Genomic DNA, 20,229 nt, shown 5'->3' on the forward strand with positions numbered 1-20,229 from the left:
TTGCATTTGAAACATTTTTTTTAAATTATAAGCATGGTACCTCTGATAATTATGTAGATAATAATTTTTAACTTTGGGAGAAGTGACAAAGCTTTCATAAGAACCCATATCGTCGTTTTCTTGAATAAGTTTAATGCATACCAATGTTTAATTTCATCTAAAATGAATCTTCCGAATACTTTTAATGTTAAAAATTTACATGTACTGAGACATGTGAAATCAGGATATAATATAGGGACAATATAACGGGAAGTAAATAGGTTTTTATGGTTGACAATAGTTTAGATACTTAATAGTCTTCTCATTTACGTAGAAACAATTAAATAAAGGCGTTCGAGGTAAAATGTCACGTTATTTTCTACATTTTTTTTAACACAGTGCAGTATTCTGATTCCGGTGGAAAACAGCAAGGGAAATCCAATCATAAATGACCTTAGATGTATTCAAGGTCCTTTTTTGTTATATAGCCTCAACTGTTTCGGATCTTACTCATCCTTGACTACTAAATACTCTCCTTTGAGCGTTCATAAAGAAGGTAAAACAAGAAATGCGCTTCAGATTCATGAAACTAATGATAAAAGAGGGACAAAAGATACCAGAGGGACAGTCTAACTCATAAATCGAAAATGAACTGACAACGCCATGGATAAAAATGACAAAGGCAAACAGACAAACAATAGAACACATGACACAACATAGAAACCTAAAGAATAAGCAACACGTGTTTATCAGTTAAATCTGAATTATATTTTATTTATAATTAACTTTGAATGATCTTATCACGGTGTATTCAAATTGCCCCCCCCCCTTTTTTGAGGAAAACATTTGTTTGGTTATATACGGAATCACTGAAGCCTGATGGGAGCAGGCCCCCTCTTAGGCAGCCAGTGGGCCCACCTTTTTAAAATTTCTTGATCCGCCACTGTAGTTAGCACACTTTAAGCTCACATATACTTACTAGTAAAATTTACTACATTTAAATGAACCTAATAAGGTTACCTTTAAAACGTATATTTAAAATTATAATTTCAAACAACCGATCACACGTAACTTCCATTCATGGAACCTAATTACACAATATACATATTTGTTTTTTTATTTTCTACAGAATATAAATATAAACACTACCGCTGATAACAAATATAAATATCTTAGGTTTGAATAACATGCAACTAAGAGTAATAAAATATACAAATATATCACTGTGTTCAATTACAAATGCGTCTTTTCTAATCTTTACTTAAAATATGATAATATTAAGTACAAATGAAAATATTGATATAATGCCAATTTTAACAAAGGTGTTATATAATATCCATATAAAAGATAGGATAAGGGTTAGACGCTAATTTCATAAAAGCATGTGAAAACAGTCTAACGAAAGAACCGAACCACTTTAAAATAAAATCGAGTAGCTGTTATGTCTTAAGCATGAGAGAAATGCGGATCCAATAAACATTAACACTCCATAAGGAAAGATTTTCTTCAATGGAAATTGAACTAGATATTTAACGAAGGGAGAACGTTGAATATTAATTAAATACCTTCTTCATGTATAGAATAACAAAACAGAAATATATCGATAAAGATCCACGCAAAATATGTATCAGACTGTACATTAAATTTAAAAAAGCAAATTACAAGTATTCATTTTACAAAAATACTTGTTATGTAGTAAACATCCAGATAATATATATACAATATATATACAATATATCATATATATAGTTTAGTATAAGACTATAAATTGATAAAGTAAAATCACAAAAATACTGAACTTGGAGGAAAATAGAAAAAGGAAAGTCCCTAATCTATGTGAATTAAGATTCATTATGACATATGACGTGGCTCTGTAGTTTTAAACATCCCGCCATTATGTTATTGTTCTATTATAATGTCATTATGTTATTGTTCTATTATAATGCCATTATGTTATTGTTCTATTATAATTTTGAAAATTCTGCTTCTTTGTTAATTATTTGGTTTTTTTTTTGGGTTCTAATAGAGATTGTGAATCGGTGATGACTGCTGTTACCCTATTTTGACTAATTTACCTTTTATGTCTGTTTTGTTCACGCATCGTTGTAAATATAATGGAATTGGATGCCACTGTCATACAAGTGAGAGGTTTAGCACAAAAAGACCATGTTCAATCCACCATTTTCTTCATTTGAAAATGTCTGTACCAAGTCAGGTATATGACAGTTGTTGTCCATTCGTTTGATGTGTTTTGTCATTTGATTTTGCCATTTGATTAGGGAATTTCCGTTTTGAATTTTGTTCGGAGTTCGGTATATTTGTGATTTTATTTTTTGCTTGCTTTCTATGCTATTTCAGACACCTTCATAATTCTCTTTGTAATCAAGCAAGATATTGTTATCAACTCCAACAGGGGTAATACTGTGATAGAATTTAGCGTCAATAGAGTATTTGCATTGCATTATTCTTAAATCTGTAATTTATATATAAAAAAAAATTCCTGGCTTTGGATAATCATTTTTTAGATTTCATTAATTCGAAGCAAGAAGCTATGTAGACTTTGATCTCGGTCACCTGTTTCCGAAATTCATTTGAACATGCTGAGTCAGAAATTAATTGATGAAACCGCCCTTTTCATATGGATAAATTTGTTCGTGGATCTCGTTATTAAATGGAATATACTGTAACATTCTTTATTCAAAATAACGTTCATTTTTTTTACCTGTGTCGATAGGTGGCAACAATCACTGATTATTCATTTACACATCTATTTCAGTCATTCATTTGTAACTCTTTTCAAACCTTAAGATAAGTAACTTAAGCAAAGTGTCTATGCCATTGGTTTTTTTTTTTAATTTACTTCAATAAGCGATAAATGGCCTTGATATTCGACCTTACGGATAGATAATCATTTCAATGTGTTTTAAATTATATCTTAATATTTTATCTTAGATTTAATACTGTTATGTAATTGTTAAATATTTTAGTTCTGAAACTACATTTCAATAAAGAAATAATAGCCAAATTACCCGACAAAAACCTATTTCCCAGGCGTGCCGGCCAAACTGGTATTGTATTATACCTGTGCCTGATAAAACGTACTGAGTAGGAATATCTAGAGCTCTAAGGTATCCTCGTGCAGACTTGTTAACAGTTTACAACCGTTATAACCAAATTGGGTTAAGGAATTGTGTTTTAACATTAGCCAGTAACCGTTTCATCTGTTGAAAATCTAATGCTCTTACAAATTTGGTAAACAAAGTTAGACCAAACATAAGTATACGTTTCAATTATTTGTAAACATCAAAGTATAGGTTTCATTTGACAAAAGACATATATCTATTTGTTATCTGCCCATGCATCGCCTACTGCATAGTGTTAAATCATCTGGCACACAAATTATGATTGAAAAAAGGTGATAAGTCTACATGATATACAGGACCAGAAAAAAATATTTGATTTCATAACCTATTTCAGTGCCAGCATTTCAGATGTCATACAACCTACATGTATTCAGTTATTTCTTTAACACCTTAAATTTTTTTGACCTATATCAAGGCTCAATAAACAATGATTAATGTCATGAAAATAATTTCACGTTGTGCAAAGAAACAAAAGAAGTATAGTAACTGATAGCGTAATTACATATGTCAACAATTTCAAATTTTATTCATCGATTTTGTAAAAACAACAATAATTTTTGTAGCAGTTTTTAGCATATACATGTATCATGGAATGCATTAAACTGTTACCTTGTTAAATGATAATATTATGGGTAAGATTATGCGATTATACAATCATCTAGCTAGTGGGTTAATTGTCTAGCTGCTTGAACGTCGTCTGTAAATAATATTTCTTCAGTCCTGACATGGTCAATATTATATATATTGCGATTTTTTTTATTCAATCAATTAAAACAACGAAATTGTTACAAAGTAAGTTCACAAGTGTAAATTTCTCAGGGACGAGTTCTATGGTTGCAAACTGTAAGGACCTGATAGAGGAATCTGTTCTTAAAATATGTTCCCACAGCAGTTTTGCATTTTGCATTATTTCTATAACTATGTTTTCTATGCAAAAATGAGCCCTATAGAGATTGAAATGTGGTATAAGGGATTTTATGAGCACAAATGTATTCAATTATAGCATAGGTAGCTTATTTTATATTATCAATTTGTGGTGGTGGTGGGGGGATATGATTGGAATTTAGGGAGTAAAAAGGTTGTGTTTGTATTTGTTACATTCATTTTCCACAATTGTAAAGCACTAGGACCAAAACGGCAAATATGACATCATCATTTAAATTCTTTTCATATCAAAATATGTTTAAAACCAATCTATTTGTTTCTGGTGAAAATATAAAATTCAATCTTGGTATCTATGATGAGTTTATTTATATTATCTACCCAAGTCTTTGCGTCAAAAAGGAAAAAGAACATAGTGGTTTTTATTATTTTGCACTGTTTTCTTTTAAATTATTATATTGTTTCAATATTAATTTTAGTAGGCTCGATAAACAATGCAACAGTACATTATCTATAGTATAAATATCACTTAGTTTAAAATTTAAAACTTTATTTACTTCTTAAATGAAGCACTTTTCCAGCAATTCTCGAGTCTTTTCGAAACAAATCAATTTATCAATAAAACTTATCATATGGTCAATAAGACTTATTGGATAGCAACGATCTTGACCAGCCTTTCAACACTAATCAAAGATAACTCTCCTTTGCTTTATAAAAAAATGCAACGTATCTATTTCAATTCTAAGATGGTATAAAATGAGACACCAAACGCGAGTAACTTGCTCTGATCATATGTACCAAAGAGAATGAGAAAACTATCAACCAAGATACGCCAGCATGCAAGGAGACAACAAGTGTACTATACAATAAACAAACCCATAAAGAAAACTAGTATTGTATTCAATACAACGTGTGGGTTTTGCTCTACTAAAATTCATTTTAATTGATTCAAAATTAATTGACATTAATCTGAAATTTTAATTGGGTTTTATTGTTAATATGTGAACATGATTGCTGAATCATGCTTTCTCTTAAAAATATTGCTTCTTAGTGGTTCATGACTGTGCGGGAAAAAAAACACAGAATAAAACGGTATAGAATACTTTGTATAGATCTACAGCTTTTAATTTTACATTAGTTACCATATGGCAAAGATATTATTTAGATTTGCTTCTGAAGCATTTTCATTCTTATACTTCTCCGGGAAAAAGCTTTAATCTAAAAGACAAAAAAACATATATTCAATTTTGGGAGAAATGATATGAAAAGTACCTATATAACTTAAAAGAATAAAATACATACCGGGGCTTGATTTCGTCTATTATATATGTATCTATACAAAATACTTTTAATATATAGAATAACTGTAGCATTTACTTGGAAAAGTTAATGAAAACCCAGAAAATACTGTTACGGGGAAGAATATAGATTTTTTGTAAGTAGCAATAGTTTAAATTCTAAACCATTTTCTATGTTTTGTAGAAGCAAATAAGGAAGTACATTTGAGGCAACATGTCACACATTTTTTTCTCTCTAAATTAGCTAAGTGTAGTGTTTTTATTGCTAGTGTAAGTTATAAGAAATATTACACCCTTTCTCTCGGCTTTTACACATGCTTTAGAGCCTTATATGTTAATTTTTGAGTCTATGGTTAATTTGAATTCTAGTTTATATATAACTGAATAGGAATGATTGTACGTTACACGTATGGTGGTTTTGAATTCGACAAAAACGAATAAGAAATGGCAATAATATTAAAGGACGCAAACTGTATTAAGCTCCTATCTACTAACTAGTCATTTTTACTACATTAAAATGAACCTAATAAGGTTACCTTTAAAACGCATATTTAAAAATTTTAATTTCAAACAAGAGATCACACGTAACTTCCATTCATGGACCCTTATTACACAATATTCAAATTTGCTATCCTAATTTTCTACAGAATATAAATACAGTACTGGTGATAACAAATATAAATATCATAGGTTTGAATAACATGCAACTTAGAATAATAAAATATACAAATTTATCACTGTGTTCAATTACAAATGCGTCTCTTGTAATCTTTACTAAGAATATGATAATAAGTACAAATAAAAATATTGAAATAATGCCAATTTAAAAAAGGTGTTATATAATATCCGTATAAAAGATAGAATAAGTGTTAGATGATAATGTTACAAAAACATGTGAAAACTGTCTTTCGAAAGAAAGGAACCACTTAAAAATAAAATAGAGTAGCTGTTATGTCTTAAGTATGAGAGAAATACTGATTTTATGAACATTAACACTCCATAAGGAAAATATTTCTTCAATGTAAATTAAACTAGATATACATTGAAGGGAGAACGTTGAATATTAATTATATACCTTCTACATGTACAGAATAACAAAACAGAAATATATTGATAAAGATCCACGCAAATATGTATCAACCTGCACATAAATGTTTGAAAGGCCAATTTCATTACACATCTAACGAAAATACATGTAATCTAGTTATCATTCAGAAAAAATGCTTGAAGAAGTTTAGTATAATACTATAACTTGATAAAAGGTTGACAGAGTTGGTAATAAACATTAGAGAAATGTGTATAAATTAACGTCTTTATCAACGAATATGAAGATGAAAATAGGGAGAATAGGTATGATTACCAAACAAGACAACTTTCTACCTAGAAACAAAAGTTACTTCAATGCCTTCAACAATGCGCAAACGCCGTATCCTGTAGTAACTTATAAAAGCCCCGTCATGACAAAGTGTGACAATTTGCAAAAACTGCTCTTATTATTTTATGAATTAGATATTTTCTTGCTTCTCTTGCTTATTGTCCTGTTTGCCTTCTATGTCATTTTAGATTCTTTTTGCATGCCTTCAATTTCATTTCAGAAATGGTTTGTTTGCCGACTATGTCAATAAAAATTCGTTTTTCTTGCCCTCGATGTCATTTCAGAAAAGTTTTGCTTGCCTTCTTTTTCATTTCAGAATAGTTTCGCTTGCCTTTTATATCATTTAAGATTCATTTTGCTTTCTATGCCATTTCATAATCTTAATAATTCTCTTTGCAAGCAACTCCCACAGGTCGTATGCGGTGATAAAATTTAGCTTCAATAGTTTATTTACATTGTATTATTCTTAAATCCGTCAAGGAATTATTAGAACCATACCTGACTTGGATAATCGATTTTTAGATTTCATTTGTCCGATGTAAGGAATCTTTGATATCGGTCTTCAGTTTTCAAAATTCATTTGAACATGCTGAGTCAGAAATTAATTGATAAAACCGTTCTTGAAATATGGATACATTTGTTCGTGGTTCTCAGTATTATTTTGAATTAACTGTAACCTTTTTTATTCAAAATAACGTTCATTTTCGTATCTTCCTATATTTCGCAACAATCACTGATTATTCATTTTCAAATTTGACAAAACGTGAAAAGCAATTGAAAAACGACCGCTTCAGGTGTTACCAATATTTTTACATAAAAACTTTATTTCAGTCATTCCTTGATATCTTTATTGCAACTTTGAAATAAATAACTTAATCAAAGTGACTGTAACATTGCTTTTTTTTTTAAATTTAATTCGATAAGCGATAGATGTCCTTGGAATTCGCCCTTACAGATAAATAATCATTTCAATGTGTTTTAAAGTATATCTTAATGTTTTATTTTAGATTAAATATTGTTATGCAATTGTTAAAAATTTTAGTACTAAAACCTACATTTCAATAAGCAATTAGCCAAATGACCCGATAAAACCTATGTCCCAGGCGTGCCAGCCATTCAGGTATTGTATTATACCTGTGCCAGATTAAGCGTATGGTTTAGGAATATCTTTCATTGTAATGATACGTTGTCTCAAGATGTCGGCATCTGGTCTATGATCTGGATAACGGAATATTAAAATCCAATATGAATAGTACATACACATGAATGATAAGGACAGTAGTAGAGACCATACCAACCTCCAACATTCAACTCCTCCGTAAAAAGCAGACTTACAAAGACAAACAACAACGAAAAACACATGGTCCAGATTACCTGACTTGGTACAGACATACGATATGGTGGATTTAAAGATTTGTTCTCCTTGTGAACCTATTTGATATTAAAAGCCCGCACAGTGCAACTATTCAACAGAATGACAACTAACTTAAACAATGAAACAAAGAAGGCAAATTTCGCTACCGTACAACGAGATAGCTTATATAAGGTAGCAACGTGCACACTTATTGGGAAAACGGTACTATTACATTTTCCCAGCATTAGGTTGGCCTTTTCTGTACCGAAGACAGGTGAAGGAAGTCAACTTAGGAGCGCCGTGATTGGATGTAAGGGTACAATATATATTTTTTAAATTTATCCATGAATAACTGCAGTGTTTATATTTACAATATAAATTTTAAAACCTATTGAAATATTTTCTAGAGAATTATTCGAAAAGGCTTTCAAAATTTTATAAATTGGCTGCAAAATGACTGTGGGCATGGATAACATAAACAAGCTCCGTTGGAAATTGGTCATGATACTATTTAACTTCAATTTTTAAAATAGAGTAATAAAGTACTAACACCACACATAACTGTTTTATCCAGGTTTTTATTATAAAAAGTGGTAAAATTAGAAAATGTTAGTATTGTCGCCTATAGCAGAATAAATAGTACCGTTTTCCCTATAGGTTAAAGCTGCTGCTAAATAAAACTAAAAACAACACCAATATGGTTGAAATATTTGTCAACAGAAGCCTTTTGAACAAATTTTAAATTTATGTTCGTTTAACACATGATAATATGGACTTTATCAAAGACTTTTGAATTGGTGACACTTTATATCAGTTCAAATGTTTATATTGATTAATGTATAATGAAAGAAAATCAAGCAAACGCTATCAATTTGAGATTACAACTAATAAGACATTAATTTTGCATCATATTACACAATAACATTATTAAATGGTCCATTATAAATTTACAATATGGCAGAAAAGCTCCATTTACCATTCGCTGTCTAGCGATAATTGTTCCTTAAAAAAGCAACATAAAAATCTGCTACTGCAATGTTACAAATTTGTAATTTCATACCTCTGAAATCTGGTGGAATACATAATGATTCTCTTTATTAAAACCAAGCAATTGGCAAATTAGCGTGTTATTGACAATATAAGACTTCCTGAGGCAAAGTCGACCTCACGAAGGTTTTTAAACTTTAATTCTTGATTTGTTGCTTTTTGCTTTATAGTGGATGTTCTAAATGTATACTTCTTCGTGGTGTTCCCGTCGGAAATAAGGAAAGCGGGACCCGAACGCAACACATTCTGAATCTACTGAGAATTAAAACCTCGAAACACCACAAACATATAGAACAGGAATTTCAGCTTTGTCCTAACATGTGCAGTGCTCACTTTTATTTTTGCTTCAATTAAAGTGGTTGTTCGTTCGTTATGCGTAATGCCTACATTCTCAGTCACATACGACGTTAAATCTGAAGTCTCGGCTATGATGACTGACACGCTTTCTGTATGTTAAAGAACCCTTGTAACAACTCTCTGCTGGAACCGGAGGTGGTTTGTTGCATGACCCTAGCCCTTTCTATTACACCTGTATTTTTAGTGGATGTTCAAATTTCCCGCCATGTATCCGTGTCGATCCCATACTTTGCAGAAATTATAATTTTTTCCTGAATATGCATTTAATAACTGAATCTGAACGTCTTGTCAACTTCAACAAATAAATCATTTAACAACAGTTTCCAACTCTAACAACCAAATTGGGTTAACGAATGTTTTTTGTGTGTGCATTAACCAGCAACCGTTTGACCTGTTGAAATAAATAAATGCTCTTATAAACTTGGCAATCTAAGTTAGATAATGGAAGTAAATAAATCAAACAAATGTATATGTATCAGTTATTTGTAAACAATACAATTCAGATTTTATTTGACAGCAAGCATGTAATAATTTGTAATCTGTCCATGCATCGTCTACTGCATAGTTTTAAATCATCTGTTATAAAGTTGTGAATAAAAAAAGATGACAAGTCTACATGGTATTTAGGATCAGAAAAAAAATATCTGATATCATAACCTATTTCAGTGCCAGCATTTCAGATGTCCTACAATCTATATGTATTCAGTTATTTCAATAAAACTTTTTTGACCTATACCAACCAAGACTCAATAACCAATGATTAATGTCACGAAAATAATTTCACAGTGTGCAAAGAAACAAAAGACATGTAGTTACTGATATTTTAATTATATATTTCAACAATTTGGAATTTAATTCATCGATTTTGTAAAAACAGCACTAATTTTTGTAGCATTTTTTCGCATATACAATTATCATTGAATGAATTGAACTGCTACCTTGTTAAATGATAACATTGTGGGCTAGATTATGCGATTATCCAATCATCTAGCTAGTGGGTTAATTGTCTAGCTGCTTGAACGTCGTCTATAAATACAATTTTTACAGTCCTGCCATGTTCAATATAATTTATATTGCCATTTTTTTCTTCAATTAATTAAAACAACGAAATTGTTACAAAGTAAGTTCACATGTGAAATTTTCAAGGACGAGTTCTATGGTGGCAAACTGTAAGGACCTGATAAGAAATCTGTTATTAGAATATGTTCCCGCAGCATTTTTGCATTTTGCATTATTTCTGTAACTATGTTTTCTATGCAAAAATGAGCCCTATAGAGATTGAAATGTGGTATAAGGGATTTTATGAGCACACATTTATTCAATTATAGCATAGGTAGCTTATTTTATATTAATATTTTTTTGGTGGAGGGGGGGGGGATATGATTGAAATTTTGTGAATAAAAAGGTTGGGTTTGTATTTGTTACATTCATTTTCAACAATTGTAAAGCACTAGGGCCAAAAGGGCAAACAGGACATTATCATTTAAATTCTTTTCATATCAAAATATGTTTAAAACAAATCTATTTGCTTCTGGTTTAAATATAAAATTCAATCCTGGTATCTATGATGAGTTTATTTGTATTATGTACCCAAATCTTTGCGTCAAAAAGGAAATAGAACACAGTGGATTTTATCATAACGCACTAGGTTTTCTTTTTAATTATTATATTGTCTCAATATTAACTTCAAGTAGGCTCGATAAACAGTCCAACAGTACATTATATATTGTCATAAATATCTTAAATGAAGCACTTTTCAAGCAATTCTAAAGTCTTTGACACAAATCCAGTAATCAAAAATTATCATATAGCCAATAAGACTTATCATGTAGTGGCAAGTTACGTTTGGATATCAATGATATTGACCAGCCTTTCAACAATAATCAAAGATAACTCCAATTTTCTTTAAAGAAAAATGCAAAGTATGTATTTCAATTCTATGATGGTATAAAATGAGACACCAAACGCGAATAATTTGCTCTGATCATATGTACCAAAGATAACGAGACAACTATTTATCAACCAAAATACGCCAGTTTGCAAGGAGACAACAAGTGTACAATTGAATAAACAAACTCATTAAGAAACTCCTTTTGTATTCAATACAACGTGTGGCTTTTGCTCTACTGAAATTAATTTCACTACATTTTAACTGACATAAATCTGAAATTTTAATTGGGTTTTATTGTTAGCATGTTAATTGATGAATCATGTTTCCTCTTGAAAGTATTGCTTCTTAACGGTTCATGACTCTGCGAAAAACAGAAGAAAACGATATACAATACTTTTTATAGATATAAAGCTTTTATATTGATGTTTATCAAAGTCGGTCACATACGTCACCATAATATGACAAAGATATATATTATTTGGTTTTGCGTTTTAAGCATTTTTATTTTGATACATCTAAATATTTTAATTGTTTTTTTTTATGTTTTTATGTTAATTGCAGCAACATGCTTCACCTGGAATATTAAATAGTACGATTTTTACAGGATCATTCTATATATAAAAGAAAAGAAAACGATGTACAATAATTTGCCTTGATGTTTGGCGACCAACGTTATAATAAACTTGCAAACATATGATACTACCATGATTTTGTTTTGCATTTGAAGCTAAATTATTTAGATAATACTTCTTAAGAATCAAAACACATATTGAACTTTGGGCGAAGTGGCAATAGTTATCAAAGGTACCAGGATTATCATTTAATACGCCAGACGCAATGCCTTGATAAGAACCCAGATACTCGTTTTCTTGAATAAGGTAAATGCACACCAATGTTTGATTTCATGAAGAATATACATGTACTGAGAAATGAGAGGAAAAAAAACCCAGGATACAATGTAACGGGAATCATATCGGTTTTTATGGTTGACAATAGTTTAAATACTTTTAATAGTTTTCTCATTTACGTAGAAACAACTAAGGAAAACCGTTCGAGGTAAAATGTCACCTTCTTTTTATTCTTTTATTTCACAACAGTGTACCTTTTTTATAATCTGGTTTTAGGAATAAACAAGGTAGGAATATCACAGTTTTTCTCTTGTATTCTTGACTTTTACACACAATCGTGCACATGCTAAAGAGGTTTCAAGTTCGGAAGCAAGTTCATTTCGTACCTTGTCCATTTCCTAATTTTGTTATTTGTCATTTCGTACCAAAACTTGCCATTTCGAACCCAACATTCACCGTTCCCACGATAAAATTCATTTCGTACCCTATGGGCCAAATGCATCTACTATTTCGTACCTCATGTACTTAATACATGTTAACTATTTCGTATTATGTTTTTGTAAAGTTTTTCATTATTTTAATGTTTTTTTGAAATATAATATATATAATAAAAATCATCATTCTACGTTTAATCTTTATAAATAATCTTGAAGAATCGTATCGCGGTGGTGTCAAATTTAAATAAAAATGAATAAGAATTGTAACATTACATGGCGATAATATGAAAGTGAGCAAACTTTATGCTCGTATCTACTAACTAGTGAATTTAACAACATTTAAATTAACCCAATGAGCTTACCTTTAAAACGTATATATTTTATTTCAAACAAGCGATCACACGAAGCTCCAATTCATTCGACCCAAATACACAATATACATAAAATTGAGAATGGAAATGGGGAATGTGTCAAAGAGACAACAACCCGACCATAGAAAAAACAACAGCAGAAGGTCACTAACAGGTCTTCAATAAAGTGAGACAGTCCCGCATCCGGAGTCGTCCTTCAGCTGGCCCCTAAACAAATATATACTAGGTCAGTGATAATGAACGCCATACTAATTTCCGAAATTGTACACAAGAAACTAAAATTAAAAAAATACAAGACAAACAAAGGCCAGAGGCTCCTGACTTGCGACAGGCGCAAAAATGCGGCGGGGTTAAACATGTTTATGAGATCTCAACCCTCCCCCTATACCTCTAGCCAATGTAGAAAAGTAAATGCATAACAATACGCACATTTAAAATTCAATTCAAGAGAAGTCCGAGTCTGATGTCAGAAGATGTAACCAAAGAAAATAAACAAAATGACAATAATACATAAATAACAACAGACTACTAGCAGTTAACTGACATGCCAGCTCCAGACTTCAATTAAACTGATTGCAAGATTATGATTTCATCATATGAATATCAGGCACAATCCTTCCCGTTAGGGGTTTAGTATCATACCATCATAACATATATGAGAAGAACATAACCCGTGTCATGCCAACAACTGGTTTTTTAATAAATGTGTTTAGTTCCGATGCAAAGACCCTATAAGTGAATCAATATTAACGCCAAAATAAGCAATCTTTAGTGACCTGACAACAGTATCGTAACTATTTCCTTTCTTGATAAGTCTATTTAAAGGTTTTGTTAGTTTCTGAGGTGAATACTGACATTTTTGTGCTTTATAAAGAATATTTCCATTAAAAATTGGATGTGAAATACCTGAACGTATTAAAAGTCTGCATGTTGAGCTACATTTACGAATGATGTCCTTATACCGATGATAAAATTTAGTAAATTTGCTTTTTAATTTTCCGAATATAAATATAGTACCGGTGAAAACAAATATAAATATCATAGGTATGAATAACATGCAAGAAATATTTGTAAAATCTGTGCATGTCACAGTGCGCATTTTCTAATATTTACTTAAACATTGAGAATAAGGACAAATGAAAATATTGAAATAATGTCAAATTTAACAAAGGTGTTATATAATATCCGTATAAAAGATAGGATAAGGGTTAGATGACAATGTCACAAAAACATGTGAAAACAGTCTAACGAATGAACCGAACAACTTTAAACTAAAAACGAGAAGCTGCTATGTCTTAAGTATGAGAGAAATGCGGACTCAATGAACATTACCACTCTATAGGGAAAGAATTTCTTCAATGCAAATTAAACTAGATTTACATCGAAGGGAGAACATTGCATATTAATTATATACCTTCTACATGTATAGAATAACAAAACAGAAATATATCGATAAAGATCCACGCAAAATATGTATCAAACTGCACTTAAAAATGGGAAAGGCAAACTTACATTACACTTTAATCGAAAATACATGTAATCTAGTTATCATTCAGAAAAAATGCTTGAAGACGTATAGTATAATACTATAACTTGATAAACGGTTGACAGAGTTGGTAATAAACATTAGAGAAATGTGTATAAATTAACGTCTTTATCAACGAATATGAATATAAAAATAGGGAGAATATTTTGTAGTAACTTATAAAAGGCCCCGTCATGACAAAATGTGACAATTTGCAAAAAAGAAATCGACGGCATCAAATATGCTCTAATTATTTTATGATTTAGATATTTTCTTGCTTCTCTTGCTTATTGTCCTGATTTTGTCTTCTGTGTCATTTCAGATTCGTTTTGCATGCCTTCGATGTCATTTCAGAAATGTTTTGCTTGCCGACTATGTCATTTCAAATTCGGTTTTATTTCCCTCTATGTCATTTCAGAATAGTTCTGCTTGCCTTCTTTGTCATATCAGAATAGTTTTGCTTGCCTTCTTTGTCATTTCAGAATAGTTTTGCTTGCCTTTTATGTCATTTAAGAGTCATGTTGTTTGCTTTCTTTGCCATTTCAGACATCTTAATTCTCTTTGCAATCAACTCCCACAGGCTGTATGCGGTGATAAAATCTAGCGTCAATAGTTTATTTAACCATGCATTATTCTTAAATCCGTCCAGGAATCATAAGAACCATACGTGACTTGGATAATCGATTATTTAGATTTCATTAATTCGATGTAAGGAGCTTTGAAATCTTTGATCTCGGTCTTCAGTTTTCGAAATTCATTTGAACATGCTGATTCAGAAATTAATTGATAAAACCGTTCTTTGAATATGTATTAATTTGTTCGTGGTACTCAGTATTATATGGAATAAACTGTAACATTTTTGTAATACCAAATAACGTTAATTTTCGCATCTTCCTTTAGTTTGCAACAATCACTGATTATTCATTTTCAATTCAATTGAAAAACGACCCCTTCAGGTGCTACGAATATTCCTACACAAAAAATTTATTTCAGTCATTCCTTGATATCTTTATTGAAACTTTGAAATAAATAATTTAATCAAAGTGACTGTTACATTGCTTTTTTAAATTTAATTCGATAAGCGATAGATGTCCTTGGAATTCGCCCTTACAGATAAATAATCATTTCAATGTGTTTTAAAGTATATCTTAATGTTTTATCTTAGATTTAATATTGTTATGCAATTGTTAAATATTTAAGTACTGAAACCTACATTTCAATAAAATAAAATTAGCCAAAATGACCCGATAAAACCTATGTCCCAGGCGTGCCAGCCATTCAGGTATTGTATTATACCTGTCCTAGATAAAGCATATTGAGTAGGAATATCTATCTTTGTGATAAAGTTGTCTCAAGATCTCGGAATCTGGTATATGCCGCACATAACGGAAATTTATTTAAAACAAAAGTCAATCCCTAAAATCTAGAAATCCAGTATTAATAGTTTATACAAAGGACAATAGGAACTATCAATCATATTGGACAGTACATGACCACACCAACTGTACACAAATGCTTCTCCTGAGGAAACAGTGGACAAACTGCTCTGAATCACATGGTCCAGAACGCCCGACTTAGTACAGAAACCTTATATGGTAGGGTCAAACAAGTTTCACATGCGCATAAACCTTCTCCTTTGTCTATCTATATTATATAAAAAGCCTATTTTCAGTCACCTAACAGGATGAACACTAACTTGAACAATGAAATAAAAAAAAAGGCAAATTTCAGTATTATAATAATGCAACGAGTTAGCTAAGATACCCACGTGCACACTTATTGGTTAAACGCTGCTGCGAAATAAAACCAACAACATCGGAGGTGGTTGAAATGTTTATCAACGTTAGACGTTTTAACGATATTTTAAAATTCGTGTTCGTTTAACACATCTTAATATGGACTTTATCAGAAACTGTTGAATTGGTGACAATTCATATCAATTTAAATGTTTATTTTGATTAATGTATAATGAAAGAAAATCAAGTAAAAGCTATCAACTTGAGATTAAAACTGATAAGATATTAATTATGCATCGTATTACACAATAACATTGTTAAATGGTCCATATTAAATTTACACTATAGGCAAAAAAGTTACATTTACCTTGTCTGGCGACAAGAGTTCCTTAAATAAGCAACATAAAAATCTACTACACTACCAACAATTTGACTAGCGTTTACATGTACATTAAATGCCGCTATAAAAACAGTACTTTTAGGAAACAGTACTAATCAGTACATTAAATGCCGCTATATAAACAGTACTTTTAGGAAACATTACTAAACAGTACATTAAATGCCGCTATATAAACAGTACTTTTAGGAAACATCACTATTCAGTACATTACCTTTTATATCATTTTCAGTAATGTTGGGAAAAAGTTGATTACAGTACTGAAAATTACAGTCATTTATCAGTACTGAAAATTTCAGCCATTTTTCAGTACTGAAAATTTCAGCCATTTTTCAGTACTGAAAATTTCAGCCATTTTTCAGTACTGAAAATTTCAGTCATTTTTCAGTACTGAAAATTTCAGTCATTTTTCAGTACTGAAAATTTCAGTCATTTTTCAGTACTGAAAATTTCAGTCATTTTCAGTACTAAAAATTTCAGTCATTTTCAGTACTGAAAATTTCAGTCATTTTTCAGTACTGAAAATTTAATTATTTTACAGTACTGCAAATTCAATCATTTTTAAGTACAGAAAATTGTAGTCAAATTCAAGACCTAATAAAAAACTCGGTTATGCTATCACAAGGGGCCCTATCACAAATATCATAAGCCCCAAGGGTGAGTTGGGAATAGAAATATGCTCACTTGGTCCTGTTCCGATCGGCAGTAAAAAGCTTGTTAAAGTGGGGTGTCCGTCTGGCTGTGAAAGATGTATCAAGTTTGCAGCTACGTCCTGTCAGAATGCATATATCGAGGTTTAATCCAATGCCTCGAGTAAAGAGAGTGACAAGATCTCTGCACGCTAAGAACCCTTGCAACATCTCTTCTTGTTGCATGGCAAAATTTTTGTCCCTTACTTATATACCTTTATTTTCCAGTGGAAGTCGAAATCCCCCCTGATCATCATCGGGATGGGCCTCTATTATTAAAAGACCTACTAGTTCTTGTTGTATTTATTGTTAACTTGTTCTCGTCCAGAACCATCGTGAAATATTTGCCACTGGACATAAAGCAATCAACAATCAATAATTACATTAGATGTATGTTTCATTATAATACGTTATTCTGATTGGCTAATTGCACATCACATGTTATTCCGTAAGCAGTTGCATGAGACAATAACATTTCATTCATGATGACACGAGGTCCCACAATAAAGTGCACACTCAGGTGAATTTAAAAATTTAACTTCATGAAAATTGTGTTTTTATAATCCTAGTTAAAAAATGTAATTATAAGTATTGAATGCTTCTTTTTGTAACTTTATAGGGTTGTAAAAGCGTTGACCGTGCGTACATTTTTAGAATGAAGCGCTTCCGCGCTTTATACAAAATGTACTTCGGTCAACGCTTTTACACCCCAATAAATTTACAAAAAGAAGCATTCAATTCTTAAATAAAAATTAATCATCAACAAATATCATAAGTTGGTTTGGGATAAAAACAAGAATTTTATTTTAAAACTCCATGGCTATATTTATTCTTTCATTTCAACACATTAATACATTAAAGAGGATTCTTTTGATGATCTTTATGACCATATTCGTTATGTGCCTGTTTCAAGCCACGACTTCTCATTTTTGATTGTTGTTATTTGTTGTATGTCATAACTGGTGTTATTCAATGTTTTTGGCGTAAACCAGTGCGGGTTTTTTTCCTGACGATTAGTTTCGCTAGTTATCAAGATGACTTTTACAGCTTTCCATGAGCAATGATGTTTTCATTAATGATTTATCTGAAAGGCGGAAAAGGAGCTGTCATAAAAACAGTCAAATTCAATCACATTAGCAACAAATACAAAACTATCAGACAGGGGTCACCAATACAGTTTTTCAATATTAAGTAGTCAGCACCATACAAGAAGTTCTGAATAGGTCCGAGAGAAAAAAATAGATGTCATCTAGATATAAAGCACAATGTCAGAATATCGTTCATCAAACCAAATGTATAACTACACAAAGACATATCTATAACATGACTTTGTCCGACTTGGGACAGAGGTGCATATAAATGTGGCGGGTTAAACCGATTTTGACGACGTCTGACGTTGAACATTATGGTTATTTATATAGTATCCTTGTTCTGTTGTTGTTATTTGGGAGGCATACCACATCTCCTTGTTTTATTAATAGAACTAAATATGTAGATTATATATATGCAGTCGTCTATATTAAAACTTTCATACTTTCTTGTAGCACTTGAAATGCAATGACGTCTTTAATATAGTTCACGTTTCTCTTATAGATAGAAAAGATTCTTTTGATACCATGACAGTTTGTTATCAGTAATAATTTAAAAGAATAAGCACACGTTTCAAGATATTTTTATAACATTAACCTTGGATCAAGTCAGGAACCTGTAGTCTAGTAGTTGTGGTTGGTTCATTTCGATAATACTTGTTGTTTGTAAATTGTTTTGTTATACATGTACATTAGGCAGTTAATGTTCTGATAGGAATTGTTTCATATTCATATTTCACATGTTTGAACCTTTTATAGCGACTTTTACTCACTCTATGAAGGTCGTACAGTCGACTACAATTGCGTATATCTACCTAAAACTTTGGTGAATTATTATAGTTGTATCATTGAAAATTATTACAACATGAAAATTATAACAACATTCCTTATTTTTACCAACACTGATATTTTCTATTCAACGGCAAGAAAATAGAACTTTGCTTCGTATTGTTCTTTGTGTGGTTTTAATATAGCATAAGAATTTTGACAGCAGTAGATTTAACACGTTCTCATCTAAAATTAGAAATTCTCACTAACGGTAATTTGTCATAATTCGTACTCAAATAGGTCGAATTATTGCTCATAAGACAAACTTTTTGAATGAAAAGCTGGACTAATTTTTAGGGTAGTAAGGCAGAATCCAATTCAAATACATAATTCTAGATATGAAAAGAAATGTTAGTTAAATCTCCACAAAACAGTAACACTTCTACAAAAGATATTTCAGTCTATTACTAATTGGAGTCTTATTCGGTTTTCTTCATCTTTTACGTTACAAGTAAAAGAGTGTTCAATTGCAAAAAAATGATTTTTTTTGTCCTTGACCTAAAGCACTTTCAAAATCACGGTTAGTGAAAAAGATCTAAACTACAGACAAATTTTCTACCTATGAACCCAAAGTGAATTGATCTATCACATGATTTTTTTAATTGGAAATGAACACGAATCGAGTCTTCACAAGAATTTAACAGTAACTGAACATATTGTAGATAATATTATAGAAAGTAAATATGACTTTTTATTTGGTCGTGAGCATGTTTTGTACAACCTATCTTTATTTCTTTCTTGTTGTTCAAATTTCTTGGTCCTCAACAATTAAAGTGAGTCCTGTAAGCTCTAACCAATAATGTCTCAGACAAATACAACTTATAAGATGCAACGAGAATGCTCAAGCTGAAACGTTTCGCCTGCTTTTATATTCACGAATTATGTTATGCTGATAGACCAAGGTTAGAGTTTTAGTACAGGTGTCACATACATCACACATTGTCAAAGATCCATGAAAATGAAGTCAATGTGAGATAAACCAAT

The 20,229-nt window shown here is 30.9% G+C and overlaps 2 protein-coding genes across 2 annotated transcripts in view; one reads left to right on the forward strand and one right to left on the reverse strand.

The window, feature by feature from the left end:
- Nucleotides 1-20,229, reverse strand: part of LOC139501253 (uncharacterized) — a 599,145-nt gene that overhangs the window by 76,365 nt on the left and 502,551 nt on the right. The window lies entirely within an intron of this gene.
- LOC139501038 (uncharacterized) overlaps nucleotides 1-20,229 on the forward strand; it is a 65,746-nt gene that overhangs the window by 1,536 nt on the left and 43,981 nt on the right. The gene's annotated exons all lie outside the window — the stretch shown is intronic.

Source organism: Mytilus edulis, chromosome 13 (assembly GCF_963676685.1).
Source record: "Mytilus edulis chromosome 13, xbMytEdul2.2, whole genome shotgun sequence".
In the NCBI taxonomy this organism is placed as follows: domain Eukaryota; kingdom Metazoa; phylum Mollusca; class Bivalvia; order Mytilida; family Mytilidae; genus Mytilus; species Mytilus edulis.